This window comes from Bombina bombina, chromosome 4 (assembly GCF_027579735.1).
Source record: "Bombina bombina isolate aBomBom1 chromosome 4, aBomBom1.pri, whole genome shotgun sequence".
In the NCBI taxonomy this organism is placed as follows: domain Eukaryota; kingdom Metazoa; phylum Chordata; class Amphibia; order Anura; family Bombinatoridae; genus Bombina; species Bombina bombina.
The window spans coordinates 918,410,061-918,416,284 of NC_069502.1; positions in this window are offsets into that span (position 1 = coordinate 918,410,061).

The following is a 6,224-nucleotide window of genomic DNA, read 5'->3' on the forward strand; positions in this document are numbered from 1 at the left end:
AGCCTCCCAGACACTGTTCAGAGAGGTGTACTGTTTTCCCTCCTTGTAAATCTCACATTTGATGATGGACCACAGGTTCTCAATGCGGTTCAGATCAGGTGAACAAGGAGGCCATGTCATTAGATTTTCTTCTTTTATACCCTTTCTTGCCAGCCACGCTGTGGAGTACTTGGACGCGTGTGATGGAGCATTGTCCTGCATGAAAATCATGTTTTTCTTGAAGGATGCAGACTTCTTCCTGTACCACTGCTTGAAGAAGGTGTCTTCCAGAAACTGGCAGTAGGACTGGGAGTTGAGCTTGACTCCATCCTCAACCCGAAAAGGCCCCACAAGCTCATCTTTGATGATACCAGCCCAAACCAGTACTCCACCTCCACCTTGCTGGCGTCTGAGTCGGACTGGAGCTCTCTGCCCTTTACCAATCCAGCCATGGGCCCATCCATCTGGCCCATCAAGACTCACTCTCATTTCATCAGTCCATAAAACCTTAGAAAAATCAGTCTTGAGATATTTCTTGGCCCAGTCTTGACGTTTCAGCTTGTGTGTCTTGTTCAGTGGTGGTCGTCTTTCAGCCTTTCTTACCTTGGCCATGTCTCTGAGTATTGCACACCTTGTGCTTTTGGGCACTCCAGTTCATGGGCAGTTATTTTGCGCCTTGGTTTTTCCACACGCTTCTTGCGACCCTGTTGACTATTTTGAATGAAACGCTTGATTGTTCGATGATAACGCTTCAGAAGCTTTGCGATTTTAAGAGTGCTGCATCCCTCTGCAAGATATCTCACTATTTTTGACTTTTCTGAGCCTGTCAAGTCCTTCTTTTGACCCATTTTGCCAAAGGAAAGGAAGTTGCCTAATAATTATGCACACCTGATATAGGGTGTTGATGTCATTAGACCACACCCCTTCTCATTACAGAGATGCACATCACCTAATATGCTTAATTGGTAGTAGGCTTTCGAGCCTATACAGCTTGGAGTAAGACAACATGCATAAAGAGGATGATGTGGTCAAAATACTCATTTGCCTAATAATTCTGCACTCCCTGTATACTGGCAATTAAGTACTACACTTAGAAAGATCTGCACAAACAATTTGGATTGTTTTTCAGTCTAGAGACACTTGAAAAGCCTCTTGAGTATTGGTTTTCTCTTTAGTTATGGCGAATTAAGGAGAAATATAAATGAGGTCCTACACTGATAGAATAGAGTATATTTAACAAACACATCTGTTTATTAATTTGTTCTAATAGAGAAACAGACTGTATTAATGTATAACTGAACAAACATTGTTTCATTACCTTATTTTCCTTTCATTAGTAAATGACTGGAAGACAAAACAACTTTGAATAACAATTTGTTTGCATATTTCTACTTTATACTCTACTTGAATACTGAATAGCAAACATATCACAGTATATAAATAGGTTCACACTTAACCTACTGACATTAAGGTGTTTCTTCACGATTGTTAAAGGAATAGAAAGGTCAAATTTGAAATGTGCATGGGTTCATTTACATTTTTAATAGAAACATTTTTGCATTATACTTTCATTAGCAAAAATGCTTCTAGTAAAAGTTACTATGCATTTGTACATATGTTGTGAGTGCCCCGTGTACCAGCATTCAAACACAACACCTTCTCAATCAGTGGTGGCTTGTTTGACTCAACTTTAGTCTTTACTGATGCAATACACACTACCATCAGCTGTCTGAGGCAGGTATGGTGTTTGAACCCTGATCCTCTAGTCATATGTAGCATATGTGCATATGCCGCTGAAAAACAAAATGTATGCTTACCTGAAAAATTTCTTTCTTTCCGGACATGGAGAGTCCACGACGTCATTCCAATGACTATTGGGATATTCAACTCCTGGCCAGCAGGAGGAGGCAAAGAGCACCCCAGCAAAGCTGTTAAGTGTAAATTCCCTTACCCATAATCCCCAGTCATTCAGCCAAAGGAAAATGGAAAAAGAAACACAAGGGTCAAAAGGTCAGGTACCTTTTGACCCTTGTGTTTCTTTTTCCATTTTACTCAAAAAAACCGGCCAAATTATAATTAAAAAGAGGGCGGGGTCGTGGACTCTCCATGTCCGGAAAGTCCACAATGTCATTCCAATTACTAGTTGGAACCAATATCCAAGTTATAGGACACGAATGAACAGGGAGGGAGAAAAAGGCAGGAGGACCTAAACAGAAGGCACCACTGCTTGACGAACCTTTCTCCCAAAAGAAGCCTCAGCCGAGGCAAAAGTATCAAATTTGCAGTCTACTGGGCAGCTTTAGAGTTCTATTTCATTTGCAAAGTGCATTAGTCAGAGCTGTTCTGATATTCCTACAGCTCTGACTAATGCATTTTGCAAATTATTCTATAGGACTATAATGTATATAATAACATTCATGAAATGCAAGATTGGTGGGAACAGTACACTGACTAAAAGATATTTTGCTTAGAGATTTGATTCATGTTGTAAATTTGATAGAACAGCCTGGTATGTGTCTGTAAGTGGGTCTGAGCCAGAGTTCAGGCTAATCCACTGATTTTAAAACTTCTCCTCAGGATTCCCTAACAGGCCAGATTTTCAGGATTACCTTGAATGAGAGCAGGCAAAATAACCATGATTGTTTCACCTGTGCTCTAGTTCAGATATCCTCAAAATGTGGCCTGTTAGGGAGGCTTGAAGACAGGTTTGAAAGCAGTGGGATAATCTGATTTATGTGAAGTACTACTGTGCAGGGGATACTCTACCACCTAAAATATACCATCTCCCTAATCCCTCCCTTCGAAAAAACAGTGCTCTTCCCTCCACTCCCCAATGGTCACCACCGTCTAAGGTACTGTGAGTCAGCTTGTCAGTACCTAGTGTAGGGATTTCGTATTTATTTATTTTTTTAAATATTTTTATTTTTTGTAGTATGGAGATCCCACCTCCATAAACCCTCCCAAACAGCTCTGTAACAGCCCTTTTTATTGATTGATTTATTTACTTATTTATTTTTAATATTTGTATTTTTCTGTAGTGTAGGCATCCCACCTCACCTCCCCCCTCCAAGTGATAAACTTTTTAGTGTAGAGACCCACCTCCTCCCACCGACCATCACATCTTTTTCTGTAGTGTAGGGGCCCTGCTCTTTCCTTCCCCCCGCATTGAGCCTCCAACCTGCCTCTTTCCTTCCCTCTTACACCACCCACAGGCACAGACAGTGACAGTCAGTGCATCCTTACCATATGAAGGCAGATGTCTTCTGCCCTTCGGCTGCGGCAACACGGTATGTTTGGCAAAATATTGTGTGACATAGTACCTATGTCCATATGGCACAACGGGTCAAAGGATAGTAAACAAATTACATATATGTTATGACTAATGACCCTGTATTTCTATTAGAAGTGCTACTCAGGACCTACAGAGCACTGCTGGTCCTGAGCAAAAACTGCAGCTGATCATGTGACTAGCACCGCTAATTGAAATTCTACTGTGTGTTTAACCCTTTTGCAAGGGTTAAATACATAAAACTGCAGGGTTGCTAGTCTTACAATGACATGCTAGGACAAATTCGAGCATGTCATTTTTCAATTATAATGGTTGTATAATATACAGAATTTACTGTGTGAAAAGTAGTTTAGCCAGGATAAGACTCCTTTTCTCTTTTACTGTGAAAATTGTAAGACAGTATCTCTTTATATAGTGCACTATTTCCTGTTATAGAAACGGCTTCCTGTATAATTTTATCAGTTTCCTGCAACACAGCACATTTTCTTATTCCTACAACATATGAAAGGATGCCTGCACTAACAACCTGTCTTCTAACCTTGTAAGGACCTCTTGAGATATTACAGCTGTGTTGCTGAATAATTCTAAAGATACATTATGACTAAAATAAATGTCCTTGTAAAATTTAGCAACTGTACTTTACTCACTAGCTGCTTAAAAAATGTCTGACAGAAAACAAATGCATGCAATATAATTTTTTTTTATATAGTTCCTGTGAAATAGTGGTCACAGACTTCAGTAGTTTTTATAGCACTTGTAATCATTTATTCCCTAAAGCTCCATTAAATTTTCATTGCATCATCTGAACTGTAAACCTGAGAAAAGTTTAGGGATTTCAACATTGGTTGTCTTTTTTTTTCAGTCAAAGCAAGCAATAAGCATTAGATGCTTATAGTGACCCCATTTTGTTTTTGACCTTGATATGAAATTTCTAACTCCATGACATGTTTTATGGCTTTACAGTGATACTATATAAAGGGTAGACATGTGCAATTCATTTCGGATCGATTCGGAAATTCAGCAAATTCTGCAAATTCGGAGATTTGGATCGATCCGAATTTCTGAATTAAAATACTGCTGAATTTACCGAATAAATCCGAATTAGTTCGGATTTATTCGGTAAATTCGGATGGCCACTAGTATTGTACCGTATATTAGGTTATATCACTCTGCTATGGGTTACACCTAATATACAGTACATAATACTAGTCTAATACACAGCACACATACCGAAATTCCGAAGTTCCGAACTGAACCGAATCGAACCGAATCCAGCTGAATTTTTTCGAATCCGAAACGAAATCCGAAACAAATTCATTCTAAGTTTTCTGAATTTGAATTGATCCGAACCTAAATTCGAAAAACTCAGAATCGATCCGCACCGAAACAAATTTTTCGATCATGCACATATCTAATAAAGGGACATAGAAGTCAAAGTTAGCGTACATTTTTGAAAACCTTCAAATTTACATTTACTATTATAAAACGCAGGGGCGGAACAACCGTTGGTGTAGCAGGTGCTGGGGGCCCATAACAGCCAGTCTATACATGTGCAGAATGTGTTCAATCCTAATGCAGGAGAGCATTTTATTAGCACAGATTACAGGTCTATCTTATCTATCTATCTATCTATCTATCTATCTATCCTCAAAATCATTATAAAGAGCAGCCTGTATATTATTACTATTGCTTACTACTGAGTTAATGTACCTTTGGAGGACCCCAAAAATATTTTGCACCAGGGCCCTCTGTTGAGTAGGTCCGCTACTGATTATATGTACCTCTCTTTCTAATGGTATCCTTTGTAGATTCTTTAAAGGCCAGTCAAGTACAAACAACACTCTCATGATTCAGATGCATGCATGTTTCCCATTCAGGAATTAATCTCTCAGTCATAATATTCTATTAATATATTTATTTTACTTAATTAATGCATTACATTATTATTTTTGTTAATTACTTCTTGTTTAGAACATAACATTTTAAATAATACATAATTCAATTGAAGGGACAGTTAAGTCAAAATTAATCTTCATGATTCAGATAGAGCAAGGTTCTTCAAACCACAGGGACAACAACTTGTGTGTTTGTTGTAGGAGAGAGTGTGTGTGTGGTGTGAGTGTGTTGTATGAGAGATTGTGTGGTGTGAGTGTGTGTTATATCAGAGTTTGTGTGTGTTGAATGAGGGTGTGTGTTGTATGAGACTGTGTATCGTATGGGTGTGTTTTGTATGAGACTGTGTGTTGTGAGTGTGTTGTATAAAAGTTTGTGTTGTATGAGGGTGTGTTGTATGATAATGTAGTGTGTGTTGTATAAGAGTGTGTGTGTGTGGGTGTTGTATGAGAGTGTGCGTGGTATGGGTGTGTGTTGTATAAGAGTGTATGTGGTGTGTGTGTGCTGTATTAAAGTGTGTGTGATGTGTGTGTTGTATGATAGTATGTGTGCTGTGTGTCTGCTTTGTATGATAGTATGTGTGGTGTGTGTGTGTTTTGTATGATAGTGTGTGTGTTGTGTGTTGTATGAGTGTGGTGTGTGTATGTGTTGTATGAAAGTGTGTGGGTTGCTACTTCAACAAAGGATACCACGATAGTGAAGCAATACAAATCATAAAAGAAAATAAAAGGGGTTTCATGTCCCTTTAACTTTTCCATGAAACCATACTGAGGTAGGCTGTAGAGCATGCATGTGTAATGAGCACTATATGGCAGCACTATGTGCAACAATGTTTTTAACAATGTTATACATATAATGCTCCAAGCATATGTATGTCCTGAACCCACGTAAATACAAATTATTTCAAAAATGATTTAACAGGCAGCAGCTACCACTACTTGTCAGACATGGAAGGTGACAATCATTTCCCACATACCTTGTAAGAAAAGTGGAATCAAACCTGTGAAAAAATTACCTTTATTGATTTACTTGTCAACTCTCAGTCCAATACACAACCCTTGAA